The sequence below is a fragment of the Triticum aestivum genome, chromosome 2B (assembly GCF_018294505.1).
Source record: "Triticum aestivum cultivar Chinese Spring chromosome 2B, IWGSC CS RefSeq v2.1, whole genome shotgun sequence".
Classification (NCBI taxonomy): Eukaryota; Viridiplantae; Streptophyta; class Magnoliopsida; order Poales; family Poaceae; genus Triticum; species Triticum aestivum.
The window spans coordinates 686143084-686159967 of NC_057798.1; positions in this window are offsets into that span (position 1 = coordinate 686143084).

Consider the following 16884-nt stretch of genomic DNA (forward strand, 5'->3'; position numbering starts at 1 on the left):
ATAATAAGCTCTGTCCGTTTTTACCCCGTTTGGACTCCGTTTGATATGGGGTTTCTGCGAAACATAAAACATGCAACAAACAGGAACTAACACTGGGCACTGGATCAATATGTTAGTCCCAAAAATAATATAAAAAGTTGCCAAAAGTATATGAAAGTTGAATAATATTGGCATGGAACAATAAAAAATTATAGATACGACGAAGACGTATCAGTCGATTTTGAGCAAGCCATCATCCGCAACTTCACGGGGACCTACAAGTGACCCGGCCACCCTAGCCAGCTCTCCATGTGTGTACAAGGGCCTACGGAGACCGGTTGCGAGTACCTCGCACGCTGGACCGATCTCCGGAATAGCTGCGAGGGCGTCCATGAAGTCTGAGCAATCCAGTACTTCGTCAACGGATGCCGAGACGACACCCTCCTCAAGCACAAGCTCTTACACTCCGAGCCGTCCACCATGGCCGCGCTCATGGTGACGACGGACAAATACGCCAACGCCGACTCCGCCATGAAGATCCAAGTGGCACTGGATGAAGTCGGCAAGGCAAAGCCGGTTCCCCCTCCAAAGCCGGCCAGCGAAAGTGGCCGGCAGCAGCATCACCAGAACAACAAGCGCAAGGCCGACCAGCCAGCGCAGCGCTACAACAACCGGCTCGTCGCGGCCACCGAGCCCGCGACGGACCCGGCAGCCAAGCGTCGGCAGACCGGCAAGACGGCGTGGTAGCCCGCAATGAGCTTCGAAGAGATGCTCGACGCCCCTGCAAGCATCACAGGGGTGCAAGGCCGTCCACGACATGCTTCGGCAGTGCAGCATCATCAAGCGCATCATGAGGGACGACGTCCCGCCTCCTCCGGCTCCGGCTCCAGGCGTAGGGCACCCACCTCCAGCCGGCGGCGCAATGCGTGATGACGCCTACCCAGACCAGAACGCGGCCTATGTCATCTTCACCAACCTCGGCGACGACAAGCGCAGCGAGCATCTCCTTCGGCAGGAGGTGAGCACCGTCATCCCGGCCAAACCAGAGTTCATGCACTGGTCGGACCGCCCGGTTACTGGGACCCAGAAGGACCACCCAACAATCATGCCGAATCCGTGTGGCTATGCCCTCGTCCTCAACCCCACCATCATCGCACGACGCACGTGCAAGTTTTCCCGAGTCCTCATCGACGGCGGTAGCAGCATCAACATCCTCTACCGCGACACGATGACCAAACTCGGCCTCAAGGCCGAGGACCTGGAACCGACCCGGACGATCTTCCACGGTATCGTACCCGGCCTCTCCTGCTCTCCCATTGGCCGGGTCCGGTTCGACATCCTGTTCGGCGACAACAAGCATTTTCAGCGCGAACCAATATGGTTCGAGGTGGTGGACTTGTCCAGGGCATAACACGTGTTGCTGGGCCGACCCGCGCTCGCCAAATTCATGGCGGTCCCCCACTACGCGTATCTGAAGATGAAGATGCCGGGTCCGACGGGCCTCATCACCATTACTGGCGACTACCGCAAGTTCCTGGAGTGTGCCCGAGATGGCGCCAAGCTGGCCGAGTCATTGGTCATTGCCGAGGAGCAGCGCCAGCTCGACCGGATCGTCACCATGGCGGGCGAAGCCTCGGCCGTGTCGATCCCAACCAAGGACCCGGCCGACTAGGCCGCCTTCAAGCCCTCCAAGGAGACCAAGAAAGTGAAGCTGAACCCGAAAGATCCCATCTGCAGCAAGTACGTTGCCGTAGGGGCCCGCCTCGACAGCAAATAGGAAGGCGAGCTCGTCAACTTCCTCCATGAGAATCGGGATATCTTCGCATAGACCCCCAAGGACATGCCGGGTATCTCGAGGAAGTACGCCGAGCACAAACTCCACGTCTGCAAGGACGCCAAGCTTGTCCGTCAACCCCTGCGACATTTTTCCGAAGAGAAGAGAAGAACCATCGGTGAAGAGGCCACCAAGGTTTTGGCGGCCGGCTTCATCATGGAAGTGTTTCACCCCGTATGGCTGGCCAACCCAGTCCTCGTCCTGAAGAAGAACAAGACCTGGCGCATGTGTATCGACTACACCAGCCTCAACAAGGCCTGTCCCAAGGATCCATTCGCCCTCCCGTGGATCGACCAAGTAATCGACTCGACCGCCGGGTGCGAACTCCTGTCCTTCCTGGACGCTTACTCCGGCTACCACCAGATCAAGCTGGACCTGGCCGACACCCTGAAGACGTCCTTCATCATGCCCTTTGGGGCGTATTGCTACACCACCATGTCGTTCGGCTTGAAGAATGCCGGTGCCACCTTCCAGCGCTGCATGCAGAAATGCCTGCTGCGGCAACTCGGCTGCAATATCCACGTTTATGTGGACGACATCATGGTGAAGACCAAGCAGAACCTCACGCTCCTCGACGACTTGAAGAAAGCATTCAACAACCTCCGCGAATACAAGGTCAAGCTTAACCTGGAAAAATGCGTTTTCGGTGTCCCAGCCGGAAAGCTACTCGGCTTCCTCGTCTCGGAACGCGGCATTCAGGCGAACCCGTAGAAGATCAAGGCCATCGAGCACATGCGCAAGCCGGCTTGGCTGCGCAATGTCCAGAAGTTCACCGGCTGCTTGCCCTCAGTTAGCCGGTTTCTAAGCCGGCTGGGCGAGAGGGCGCTACCCCTGTACCAGCTGATGAAGAAGACGAAGTCATTCGAATGGAACGACCAGGCGGACGAGGCCTTCCGAGACCTCAAACGCATGCTCTCCACCGCACCAGTCTTGGCCGCGCTGACCGACAAGGAGTCGTTGTTGCTCTACATAGCCACGACCTCATGGGCGGTTAGCACGGTGCTAGTGGTCGAGCGGCCAGAGAAGAGCAAGATCCAAGCCGTCCAGCGCCCGGTCTACTATCTGAGCGAGGTGCTCTGCAACTCCAAGCAGAACTACCCGCACAACAAGAAGATGTGTTATGGCGTGTACTTTACCGCCAAGAAGCTAAAGTAGTACTTCCAAGAGCATGTCATCACCGTGGTTAGCACGGCTCCCATCGGAGGAATCATCGGGTGCCGGGATGCCTCTAGCCGGGTCGCCAAGTGGGCGCTCCAGCTTGCCGCCACACCATCCTCTACGAGCCACGCACCACGATCAAGTCTCAGGCCCTGGCCGACTTCCTCGTCGACTGGACCGAGACCCAGTATGTACTTCTGCCCCCGACTCGACGCATTGGTGCATGCACTTCGACGAGTCCAAGATGCGACTCGGCCTAGGGGCCGACATTATGCTATCGTCCCCAAAGGGCGACCAACTCCGCTACGCACTCTAGATCCACTTCGCCGCCTCCAACAACGTTGCCGAGTACGAAGCCCTTGTGCATGGCCTCCGGCTTGCCAAGGAACTAGCCAAGGAACTCGGACCTGGTGGTGCAGCAGTGCTCTGGCGAGTGGCACGCCCGCGACTCCAACATGGCAAGCTACCGCTTCCTCGTCCAAAATCTGTCCGGGTCCATCGAGGGCTGCAAGTTCCTCCAGATTCTGCGTGCGGAGAACGAAGCAGCCGACACGCTCGCCAAAATCGCCTCGTCTCGGTATTCCATCCCGTCCGGCGCCTCCCTCGAGCACTTGCACAAGCCATCCGTCAAGCCGTCGCCGGACTCCAAGTCCATCCATGTTCCAGACGACTAGGCCGCATCTCAACCCAGCCCGAGGGCTGCAGAGCCCGGCCCGGGGACTACCGAACCCGGTCCGAGGGCTGCTGAACCCGGCCCGGGGGCTGCTCAGCCCAACCCGTCCATCGTCGCCCCAGACCCGGCCGTCGCCATCCTCCCCGGGGGCTGCTCAACCCGGCTTGGGGGCCACCAACTCGGAAACCGCCCCGGTGGCCGTCTTCGCCGTGGTAACGGCTCCGTCTTGGGCCCTGCCAATATCAGAATTCTTGGAGAATGGGGTTCTCCCCATGGATGAGACTGAAGCCCGGCAAGTGCAGTGTCGGGCGTCCGCCTACAACATCATCAACAACGAGCTCATCAAGCGAAGCTCCATCGGTGTCTTCCATCACTGCGTCGAGCAGGAGTAGGGCGTCGACATCCTCCTCGACATACACCAGGGCGAATGCGGGCATCACGCCGCGGCGCGATCCCTGGTGGCCAAGGCTTTCCGCCATGGTTTCTACTGGCCCATGGCCCTCCAAGATGCCGAGTCCCTCGTTCTCAAGTGTGAGGGGTGCCAGCGCTTCAGCAAACGCATCCACCAGCCGGCGTTAGCACTCCGCACCATTCTGATCTCCTGGCCCTTCGTGGTCTGGGGACTCAACATGGTGGGACCCTTCAAAACTGCTAGAGGCGGCATGACACATCTACTAGTGGCGGTGGACAAGTTCACCAAGTGGATCGAAGCACGGCCAATCAAGAAACTGGACGGGCCAACAGCCGTCCGGCTCATCAAAGACATCGCGGTTCGCTACAGCATGCCGAACAGCATCATCACGGACAACGGCACCAACTTTGCCAAGGGCGCGATCGAGCAATACTGCGCCGTCTCCGGCATCCGCCTTGATCTGGCCTCCGTTGCACACCCGCAGTCCAACGGGCAGGCCGAGCGGGCCAACGGCCTCATCCTATCCAGCATCAAGCCGCGACTCGTCGAGCCAGTCATTCGCTCACCCGGCAGCTGGCTCGACAAGTTACCAGCCGTTCTCTGGAGTCTCCAAACCACGCCGAATCGGTCGACCGGGTTCACCCCGTTCTTCCTCGTCTATGGAGCCGAATCCATCATCCCGACCGACGTCGGTTTGACTCGCCGCGTGTCGGGATGTACACCGAAGCCGAAGCCAAAGAAGCCCACGAAAAGGGAGTTGACCTACTCGAAGAAGCCCGCCTCCCGGCGCTCAGCCATTCGGCCATCTACCAGCAAGGCCTGAGGCACTACCACAGCAAGAAGATCAAGCCCCTCACGTTCTGTGAGGGCGACCTCGCCCTCTGACTCGTCCAAGAGCAAGCCGGCCAGCACGAGTTATCCCCAACATGGGAGGGCACATTCATCGGAGTTGGGCCTTGCGCGATCGCAATGCCTACTACCTCATCGACGCGCGTAAGTCAAACAAGCGCAAGAGAGACACCGCCGGTGAAGAAATGACCCGACTGTGGAACGCGGAACTCCTCCGCCCGTTTTATAGTTAGCCGCACGAGTGTATGTATCATCGCCTTTTGTAAACGCATGAAACTATGGGCCCCCCGAATGAGACTCGGGGGCTGCCTTTTATCGGCCAACTTATTGTGTCCCTACTTTTTTGCGTCACTATGCTCCTAAACCCGGCCACCGGTCCGACTTGCTCGACCCGGGGGCTCTGGGGCTGGTCGGTTAGATCGCCACCCCGCCGCCTTACTTGGTGATTCCTAATGCACTAAGGATGCCACGGTCCCCCACTTCGCCCTAGGCCACAGACCCGACTTCGGCTGTCGGTTGGCAAGCACAACGGGCCAGAGCTCATTCACGCTTCAAACGCCAAGTCAAAGGCTACCGGGTCGACCAACTCGACCCGTTGCTCAGAAAATAAAAGTAAATAGCCGCACGACCGGCTGCTCGCAAATCGGCTCCGCCGGGTTGCCGCCAACCGCCCAGTGGGTGTTTCGCTCGCGCTCAATGTTTTGAAAAACCCAAAGTACTGCACGCTCCTCTTGGAGAACCGAACTCCTTGTCACGGACCGGAGCCTCGGCCGTCTGACTCGCGGGGGGGGGGGGGGGCGGAGTTTGAGAAAGGAAAAGCGCAAGAAATCGGTCCAAAAAATGAAAAGCAAGAGTAGAAACATTCACGACATATACAAATAAATATGTAAAGGCCCATGGCCCGAGTTCATTACACCCAGAATCCCTAATGAGTGGGTGGACCTGCTACCTAACAAATCTTAGTAAGCATCTCAGGCATCTCCAGCACCGCGTCACGACGTCGACGGCTCTCCCCTGGCGGCCTTCGGTTCATGAAGAAGCAGTCCGTAGTCGTCGCCGGCCACGACCCCGCCGTCCTCCGCCCGCTCTGGGTGGAACTCATCATGGAAGGCAAACTCGGCGATATAGCTATCCCGGGAGGCAATCCGGCCGGCTTGCTCCTGCAACAGCTGCTCCGAGCTGGCCCGCTGGCCCATCAGCGCGTCTAGCTGCTAGTCCGGATGACAAGATAGCGCGAACCGGAGCGCCATCTCAGCACCGACACAAGCGGCGGAGACGCGCCACTCATGAAGCCGGTCCGGTCCCATCTCCAGCCAACGCGCCAGCCGCGTGAAGCTGTTCGGCTCGACGGGGCCTGGCCAAAGGGCCGTTGTCATTGCTGTGCCGGCCTGGAACAGCCGCCCCATCTGCTCCCCCAGAACCCGCAGGCAGGCCTCAGTGGCGGCCATGATTTCCGAGAAGGTCCACGCCACCTGCAGGTTCATCCCGGATCCGACGACTCCCGTCGGGTCGTGCTGGAAGCGGACGGCCTCCTCCGCTAGCCGTTGTGTCTCCAGGAAGGCCCCTGCCAGAAAACGAAGCATGTCAGGAAAAAGGACAACAAGGACAAAAAGCCGGGTCCCGACCCGGCGAAACACAAGAAAAGCACTTACTGGAGAAGGACTCTTCCAGGTGCTGCGCTTCGAGCAACGTACAACGCCGCTCCCGATCAATGGTGCGGTTGCGCTCCTTGAGCGCCTTCTCCAAGTCGGCCGCCTTGGCAAGGGCCGCCTTCAACTCGGCGTCCTTGTCATCGGTCGCCTTCTCGGCCGCCTTGCAGCGACGGGCCTCATCCTGACGGACCCCCTCTACCGTGGCGGCCTGCTCCCTCAGGCGCTCCACTTCGGCCTGGAGCCGGCCCTTGTCGTCGGCCAGCCTGCCGCGCTACTGGTCCGCCTCGACCAGGGCCTGCTGCGCCTCCACCACCTTGGTGGCCTCCGCCTTAAGAAGCTCCACCTCGGCCTCGAGGCGGCTCTTATGGCACGCCATCTGCTCCCGCAGCTGGTGGGCCTCGTCAAGCGACCGCCGGGCCACTGCCGCCTCCGCCCTCGCCTGCGCCACCTCGTCACCAAGGCGGCTGGTGTTGGCAACAAGCCGGTCATAGTGATGACCAGCCCGGAGCAGCCGAGTCTACCGGGACAACACCTCGGCTACAAAAAGGAAGATTTAGGAAAGGAAAAAGCAAGACTTCAGATTTGGCCCAACTGTTACACAGTTGGCCTGAATCTCGGGGGTTACACCCAGTGGGTGTGCTAGCGCGCCCCCACTAGAAAAGAGCATGAAGATACCTGCGGAAACGCGGAGCTCCTCCTCCTTGGCAGCGAGCTGCTCCTTGAGCTCCCGGTATTTGCCCAGGAGGCGGTTGAAGGCGCCGACCCGGTAGGCGTCGAGCTGCTGAAGAAGGAAGCAATCAGAACAAGGACGACATTCTAAAGATTCGACCCAACTACTACATAGTTGGCCCGAACCTTGGGGGCTACACCTAGTGGGTGCGCTGGCGCGCCCCAACAAAGAAGAAGTTGCAGAAGAAGCTTACTAGCACGGTGCGCTCCAGGTCCCGCGTCCACTCCACCTCGGCCTGGGTGAAGACCTCGAGCCGGTCTTTCCGGCCACGCACACGGCGGCTAACGATGTCCATCGCCTCCTCCTCCTGGGTCTGAGTTTCGAAGGCCATGGCGCTCTCGCTCCGTGCCGGCTGCGGCGCGCCGGCCCGATGCCCTCCCTACCGGGGCACCAGAGCGTGCTCCCCAAGTGGCCGCTCCCGACGCGGCCAACACCTCCTCCGATGCACTCTCCGGCACCGTCGACGTCCCGGACACCGGGACAGCCTACTGCACCACCACCAGCCCTGCGGCCAGGGTGGCCTGCGGCACCTCCACCCATGGCGCCTCCTCCAACACCGGCGGCGTCCCTCGTGCCGCCGCCCATGGCGCCTCCTCCAAGATGGCGCCATTGCCGCCTCCGTCGGCCCCCGCCCGCTCGACAGTGTCGACCCGCGGCGGGGTGTCGTCCTCCAGCTCCACGAACTCCTGGTCGAGGATCACCACCTCAACCTGGCCTCCACGGCTGCGCTCCCCCACCGACGATGGCTCGAAGACGTCGCCGCCACCATCGAGCCCTACGACATCTCGCGCCATGTCGGCTCCTCGCCGGCTCGCGCCCATGCTGCCGCAGCATCGGTCCAAGCATAGACCGACCCCGCCTCCAACTCTGCCTCGACCCTGTTCCTATCCCGCCAGGCCAGGCCCTCAGCGTCGGTTAGGTCCAGGCCGAGGTCCGGGTCGGCCTGCTCCTCCGCCTCGACCTAGTCGACGGGGTCGGACCGGCTCCTGCGGAATGCGGCTTCCTCGGTGGCTGTGGCATTCACCGCCGCCCTCGCCAGCACGATCGGCGACCTGAAGAAGAAGACAGAATGAGCAAAAGCAAAGACGGCTCGACCATTCAGACGAGCACAGGAGAAGAAACTTACCCTGTCAGGACCGGGACGGGGGCCGGTCTCCCATGCCTGGCACCACGCTTCCTCTTGGCCGGTCTTCCGCTCCCGGCCGGGTCCGTCGCGCGCTTTGGGGCCCGGGGCCGCGGCGCGACGCTGTCCTTCCCATGCGGGCGGCTCGGCACCACCCCACGTGACGACCTGGCTCCGCCCGCGTCGCTGCCTCCCCCGCCCAGCGCCGCTACACCAACAACTGGCGTCAGCGTCGCCCGTGCCGTGTCACGATCGACAACTTGAGAAACACAAAGGAAGAGACAAGACTTACCCGCGCGACACCCAATGTCGGCATCAACCTCGGCCTCCTCCGACGCCGCCCGCACCACCTGTGATGGAGCCCGGGCGTAAGGATGTCGGATGGCGTTCAGAAGCACCTCCCGCGTCGCGTCAGGGCGAACAAGGAGATGCGCAACATCAAAGTAAGGAGACCAAACACTCACAAGTGGTGCCGGATTCGACTTGCTGTATGGCACCTTGCTGAACCGCCAGTCCTCCACAAGGCTGGCCTTGGAGATATCGTTCACTCGACACGCGATCTGCTCCACCGTCAGGCGTGCCGTCCCCATGTGATTGGGGTCTTGAAGACCGGCCATCTTGCCGATGAGGCAGGAGCGCCTCTGCAGCGGGAGAACCCGGCACATAATGAACGCGGCGATGAGGTCATTGCCGATGAGTCCCTCCCATGTCCTCATCACTGCAACCCGCTCGCAGAGATTGAGAATCTCCTACGACGGGCACCTGGGGGAGTAGCCCCAGTTCATCTTCGCCCGCGGCGGCGCAATGGCGAAGGCTGGAAGATTGATGCGGTCTGCACCCAAGTGCGGACGTAGAAGAAGGAGTTCTGCCATTTCTTGGCAGAATCCTCCAGCGGAATCTTGGGGCAGTCCGCCCCCGACCGCTTCAAGATGACGGCGACGCCGCAGTCGGTGAACTCTCCGGCCGTCGGTCCCTGCTGCTTCAGGGAGAAGAAGCATGCCCAGAGGTCGATCGTAGGCTCGACCCCTAGATACCCCTCGCAGAGGGTGACGAAGCCCGAAAGCTGGACAACGGCACCGGCGCCGAGATGGTGAGGCTGGAGCCCGAAGAACTCGAGGAACATGCGGAAAAAGGTGCTCGCCGGCAGCCCAAATCCGCGCTCGAAGGGCATGAGGAAGACCACGCGCTCCGTGCCCTGGGGCTGCGGCCTCTGCTCGCTGTGCGGCAGATGGACAGCGACATCCGTCTCCCGCGGCAAGCGCCGGGACGCGCGAAGATGGGCGATGTCCTCGACGGTGATGGTCGAGCCCATCCAAGAGCCCGACGGCAGAGCCATCGATGAAGGCAAGAGAGGAAGAAAGAAGATGGATGACGGCAAGGTTCTGCTTGAAGCAACGGACGTCGCAGTGTGGCGGTTGCAAGAAGCAGAGCAAGAGTGAAGGGGCAGGAGGGCGCGAGCAAGAATAATGTCCGTTGCCCCCCTCCCCCTTGCCCCGAATTTATAGCCCTTGGTTTGAACGTGGGGGAGTGGGATCGTCTGCGCTCGCCTTTCCCACTACCCCACAATAAGTGCGCATGTACGCACGCAATAACAGCCCGGGGAAGAGCAACTGGCCCTCAGACGCCGCAATAAATCCGTGCGCATGAACCAAGGGCGTGCGGCAGCGGGCCCCAGCCCGTCGCCCAGTCCTGTCACGCGTGTGGCCCGTCAGGCCCCTCCGACTTCCGGGCACCAGGTGGTGCCCGCGCGAAGCCCGAGGGATTGCTCCAAGATTCAATGGACTCCTCGGTTCCCGCCACCGCCGGAATGCCGTGATTCGGTTTCCGAAAAAACCGGCACACAATGGGTGTCGCCGGACCCGGCGCTCGCAGAATCCGCCTTGCTTAAGGGGGAAACTGCGAAGGCCCACTCATCCGAAGACGGCGGACCTTCACAGCTTCGGGGACTACTGTCGGGGGGATGAACCCCGGGCAGGCAAAGGAACCCGGATCCTTTTCAAAAACAACGGGGCCGGCGTCGCCCCTCAAGCTAGCACGCACTTGGCCGGGTCGCTCGACCCGGCCAAACCCCGCAACCCAGCCAAACTCTTCGACCCGGCTAGGCACATCGACTCGGCCTCAACGACTAGTACAAGACAGCCGAACCTGGCGTAACCAAGGCTTCCTCAACAAGCCAGCTCCACCCGTGGCGTGTTCCGCAACCCAGCCACGGGTCAGCTCCCGTCCCATCCAGGCCGTACGATGGGACGACTCTTTAGCCGCTGATGACCAAGGCAACAGTGCCCTGCCCATGCCTCTGGTCAGCCAGAGCGTGGCAATAGTGCCCCTCACCTACCCGCTAACTAGGGCCAGTGTGGCTATAGTGCCCCCGTCATCACCGCTAACGACAGCAAGCGGCGACCTAACGGAGCGCCACTGTACACGACTCGACTCGGCCACGCCCTGATGATCGACAAGACGGCGCACAGTCCACTAGGCACGCGAGGCCCGCACCTAGGGGAACCCGGCGAACCACAGGCCCCCAGCGGGCCCCAGCCCGGGTCCCCAGACGCCGACGACCCGGACCCACCAACTTGTAACATTACTATTGTATCCATGGGGGTTTGGCCTATAAAACCCCCCAGGAGCCCACGCATACAAAAAGGAGGGAGAGAAGCAAGCAAGCAGGAAAGCATAGAGGAACTAGCCACCAAATAGTAGCGTCCACCCGGGGAGAAGGAGCAGCCTAAGCCTTGGCCAGCCTTCCTTCCTCTCCATGCAGCTCTAGGAGCAACCTTGTACTGTCGCACATCAAACTACACTTGGCAAGACTAGGGGTGTTATCTCTCTGAAGAGCCCCGAACCTGGGTATGCCTTGCGTCCCGCGCTCGCTCATGTCAACCCCGCCTCTGGAGCCCACCAGTTCCCTCGAGCCTCCTCCTCTCTTTAGCCATCCCATGGCATCTGCCGTGCACCCACCATGACAAGACTTGTTCAGCTGCACAATCTCTGTCCGTGCTGCACGCATGTGTTTATCAACAATTCCTTTTGCTGCATCAGAACCACAAGCAAACTTTGCTAGTTTTTGGAAGTCTGAGGTCATGTTAGCATGCCTAATTTCCTTTAGAGAGGTAGGAGGCATTACATCATGTTGCTGGCTAGTGGCACTTGGCACACTTGGCACAGCAATTGGCGTCCAACGCGTCAACATGTACTGCTCCGGGATGACATCAAGCCCAATATGTGTGAACAGTTTTAGTATGTGACAACAAAGGATGCCATCCCTCTCCGTTTTGGTACACTCACACGAAAATTTTCCCTCGGGTATTTTTTCCATCACCAAGTAGTTTCTGGAACCATACTTCACAACCCATTCTGTATTTTGTCTCAGCTCAAACGTTTCCACACCAATTTGGAATGCATTGTACCGTCCAATCATCGAAAACTCATCATGGAACTTGCAGTAAAGATCTATAGTATATGTCTTGTATGCCTGCTTCTCTATTGGGAATTGTGACCACATGTCAAGATCCAGATGTTCTGTCTTGTAGTCATTGCACCCTTCCTTGACGAGGATGTGCGTCTGTATTTTGTGGTACTGTTTGACAAAGTTCAGAATTGATTTGTGAGGGTTGACATACCGCTTCAAGACTGCATTGAACCCCTCACTTCGTTGTGTAGACTGCAAGAACGGCAAAAATCTATGCTTGAAGTAACATGGCACCCAAGTGTTCCTATATTCATATAGCTTCTCAAAATGGCTGTGTGTAATTGCCTCATATTTCATCATCAACACAACCCAATTATGTTCAAACTCATTTGGTGTGAAACTGAAATCAACGCAAAGGTTGAAATCTTCAGACAATCCCGGGTTCCAGCCTAGCAACCATCCAACTTTCTCTTGAACTTTTTTCATGATGTGCCACCGACAACATCAGAGCACACTTGTAGGGAATATGTTCTTTATGGACTCTTTCATTTCCACATCCTGATCGGTAATGATGTTATCTGGTGCCCTTCCATTCATAGCCTCTAGGAAAGCTCCAAAAACTCAATCAAAGCTAGTCTCCATTTCTTGCCTTACAAACGCGCATCCCAACATGAAAGATTGCCCATGACGGTTGATTCCAATGAACGGAACAAAAGGCATGTTGTACATATTGGTCATGTAGGTTGTGTCAAAGGAGACACAATCATGATATGCCTTTGTATAAGCTTTCCGTGCCAAGCCATCCACCCAGAAAATATATTCTGCCCTTCCTTCGAGATCATATTTTATCTTATAGAAAAAGTCTGGATCATCTTTTTGCAAATGGTTAAAATGTTCAATTGTCTCAATAATGTCCCCCTCTTTCGTTGAGTCTTTGGATAAGCCAACACATAAGTTTGTTATTGCTATAGGTCCATATGGTACATTTAGCTCCGAGCCATAAAACTCTAACATGATAGTCATCATACAGCCTGCAGGAGAAGAAAGTTGATGTTAGATAGTTGCACACTTTACAAACAACAGTTGCATACTAAAGAACAATAGTTGCACAACTGTTGACATGTGGTTGCCATAGAACTTATTTTTTCATTGTTTCTCCCCTTTTTTATTTGCATGATGCAAAACAATTTAGAAATTTTTGTCTAGCATCAGTTCCAGAGATATGAACACTAGTCGCAGGAAACAAGGTTCAATTGCATCGATAAGGAACACTAGTTTGCAGAACAAATACATATGGAATTGCCATCAAAACTATGACCATTTTGTAAATCTATCGATTATTCAATCAGCAAGTAGTTCCAACTTGTTTGTTTTCTTTGTGGTAGTGCTTTTTTCATAAATACTCAATCCTGGTTGCACAACACAATGTATGTAATTGCACAACCCCCCTGCTGCTAGTTGCACCCTTTACATATCAGAATTAAACAACAATGTAGTGTGAAGTTTGGAGTTTTTTGGGAGGTGAATGAGAACACACTTGAAGTCAGGTTGCAGTTGTGGAGTATCTCTAGGAACTTCTTTTCCTCCGGCGGTATACCCATGTGAGATCACAAGTATTTGGAGAGCGAAGGCTTGGGGACCAAAGGATGATTATGATCACGGACAAAGTGGGTTACTTTCCACCGCCCATCCTTCAATTTAACCATCATTTTTGCCTTACATTGTGTTTGCTTTATCCTTTCTCTCTTGTGCTTCTTCTTATTCTTCTTTTTTCCACTATCCTCTCCATCGAATATTGGCACTTCTTTCATTTCTTCTTCTTCATCCAAAGGTTTGGGGTCTGGTATAGGATCTAGCACAGGTGGCAATTCAGCTCCTGCATCATCCTCTTTTGGCTTCCTAAACTTGTTACATGCAAATTGCTATTTCTCCAATATGTTGGTATAAGAATTCCTCTTTAAAGTGTTCAGCTTAATAGAGAAACCGATTTTTAGGGCATAATCATTGTAGTGATCCTTAGCACCCTGAAGAGTGTCAAATCTCATCCCAACAAATGGCTCCATTGGCTGAGAACCAGCCTCATCTTCATCCATATCATTTCGATCAACACCAGCTGGCCCTGCCCTTAGTTCTGTTACAGTAGGTCATGTAACTATGGTGTTTGTTTCCTCGAGTGTATGGCTTTCTGATTGCATGTTGACATCAACATCATTCATGAAGCCATGATCTTGATGAGGCTGCGCGAAAACCCCTGAATGTACAAACTCGACATCATCATTTAGCAACTCATTGAGATCGGGAGGCAACACATTGAGGTCTATCATCCTTGAAAGCTGCTGCAACCTGCATTTTGTTTCAACAAAATAGTCATTAACAAGCTGTATTGGGGCATAGTCGCTAGCAATTTGAAAGCATGAATTTAACATCGTTACAATCATTTTCATTGTTTCAAAAACTGCAAGTAGTCAGTTTTTACATAGCTTTTTTTTATCCAGATACAACTTTTTTCATAGTAGTTGCACAAAGGTGTCATAGAATTGCACAATTTTTTCATACTAGTTGGCACAAACTGTGAGCATTTTCCAGCCACACAAACACAATTTTTTGACATTGTTTTATGATACAAGCTGGATAAAAATGTAGCATACCAGTTGCACACAAGTACTTTAAAAGTTGGAAAAAGCATCATTTCTAGTTGGACAATATAAGAATATTCAGGCAGTAGTTACATATTTATTGACCATCTTTTTCTGTTTTTTTTGTATCTACAATGTGCAGTTCTAAGAAGAAAGGGAGGGCATGATTTTCTTCAGATGAATACAAGTGATTTAGTAAAAGAACTTAGTAAGTTTTTCTCCAGATACAGTTTTTTTATAGTAGTTGCACAAAGGCAGCACAACATTTGCACAAAAGTATCATAGAATTGCACAATTTTTTCATACCAGTTGGTCAAATTGATGTGCAGTTCCAGTCACACAAACACATTTTTTTGACATTTTTTAATGATACAAACTGGATAAAAATGTAGCATACCAGTTGCACACAAGTAGTATCAAAGGTGGAACAAGCATCATAGTAGTTGGACAATATAAGAACATGTTTCAGGTAGTAGCTACATTTTTATTGACCATTTTTTTGTATCTACAACATGCAGGTCTGACATGAAAGGGGGGGCATGATTTACTGCAGATCAATGCAATTGAACATATCAAGCAAGGTCTGCTACAAGAACTTCAAAGATAAAAGCAAAATCAGATTTGAACTATATTTGTCTATAGCTATTTTAGTTAGATTCGCACAGATGGAACAACGGTTTGATGGGTTTGTTTTTTAGATTTTGTGATGGCAGCGTGTGAAAGCTATTTCCTAAGACCTATATTTGCAGACTGTTTTTTTATCAGAACATATCGTATATTTGCTCGTCATCGCATATTGGTTGTTTTCTTCCATATATTTTCAAGTTCCTGCCAAGGTTGGACAGTTTTGTGCCTTTTTTATATTTTCTCAGTTGCACACTTTGTGGAGCATAGTTGGATGCTATAACTGGGTTAGTTGCACAAAATAGTTTTATAGTTGCCTATTTCAGTTGGCTACTGAGTTGGCACACATCACTCCTTCAGTTGCCTACTTTATTTGGCTTAGTTGTAGGAAAGTGACCTACTGGTTGCACAGTTTTTTCCTAAGACCTATTTTTTTGCACAATTTTCCAGTTGCACAGTTTGTGCTTATAGTTGGATGCCACAACTGGGCTAGTTGCACAAAATAACGTTTAGAGCTGCATAATCTGCTGGGTTGGCACACATTACTCATTCTGTTGGCTACTTCACTTGACTTGGTTGCACGAAAAAGAAACTACTGAGTGCACAGTTTTTCCGCAATACACAAGTAAAAGATGCGTGCAAGGAAATCATTACAAGGGCAAGTAGACAAGAGAGAATCATGAAGAAGATGGGCAAGTTTTCTCACCTGTGGATCTCCAGGTAGGTTCTTTTTTCGCCCTCCTCCTTTTGATATGCTTTTCTCTTGATCTTCTTTTCTGATTTCTAAGCCATCTTCTCTTTCTTTTCTCTTATTTGTCCCTGGGAGCCGCCATGGTCGTTCTTCTCTCTTGGCGATGAAGGAGGATTTTGCTCCTTGGGCAGATCCTTCTTTCGTGGGGAACAAGAAGATGGCATGGGGGCAGTTAGTCTCGCGCGGTTTTGTGAGGAGGGTGGGGTTCGGAGGCAGGTGCACGTGATCCTGCGGCCAGCTGTCCTCGCGGGGGGTGTTTTTCTCGAGCTTACCTGTTCGTGCGGCGGGTCCTGGCGGTTTTCGTGCGCGCGGTTTGGGTCTAAGGCGGTTTTCGTGCGGGCGGGCGGGTGGGTTTCCTTTTTTGCTTCGGGGGGACCACGCGGTTGCCTTTTTGGGTGGGCGCTGGCTAGCGATCCCAGGGCGGCCGGCCGCCCGCTAGACGCGCTCAATGATCTGAGCCTTCTCAAAAAAGAAAAAAAATTGCTAAAAAAAATCTGAAACAAAAAAAGAATGATCTCACAATGTCCTAAAAGCAAAAAACGTCCAGCTCTTGTGGAAATTATTTAGCATTTATGCATTCCAAACACGGCTCCTACATTCACAGTATTCGTTTGAGCATTTCTTGGCCGATTAATATCCGGTAACTCCAACTCAAAAATAAATAAATTGGTAATTAATATGAACAGCCAAACCTTGGGAAGTGTCAATCTGAACCTCCGACACAATATAAGTATGTTAATGGTGCTATTTATCATATGAAAATGTGTTTGAAACACTACGTAAGATTTAAGTATTTTTGTCACAATTTATCAGATTTAATAACAAATTCCTCATTTAAAAATATGCTAAGTAGTTTATTTTATGAGCGAAAGAGAGGCCATCCACTTGGATTTTAATTACTGAAACCATCAGGTCTTAGGAACTAGTACAACTCAAGCCACACACTCTAACTAGAGCGAACTCCCCTACTGTCGGTCGGCTGCAACCATGGACAGCTCTGGGAGTATGTTCCTTGGTGGGATGAAACGTGGGAATTTCAGCCATGAACATGAAA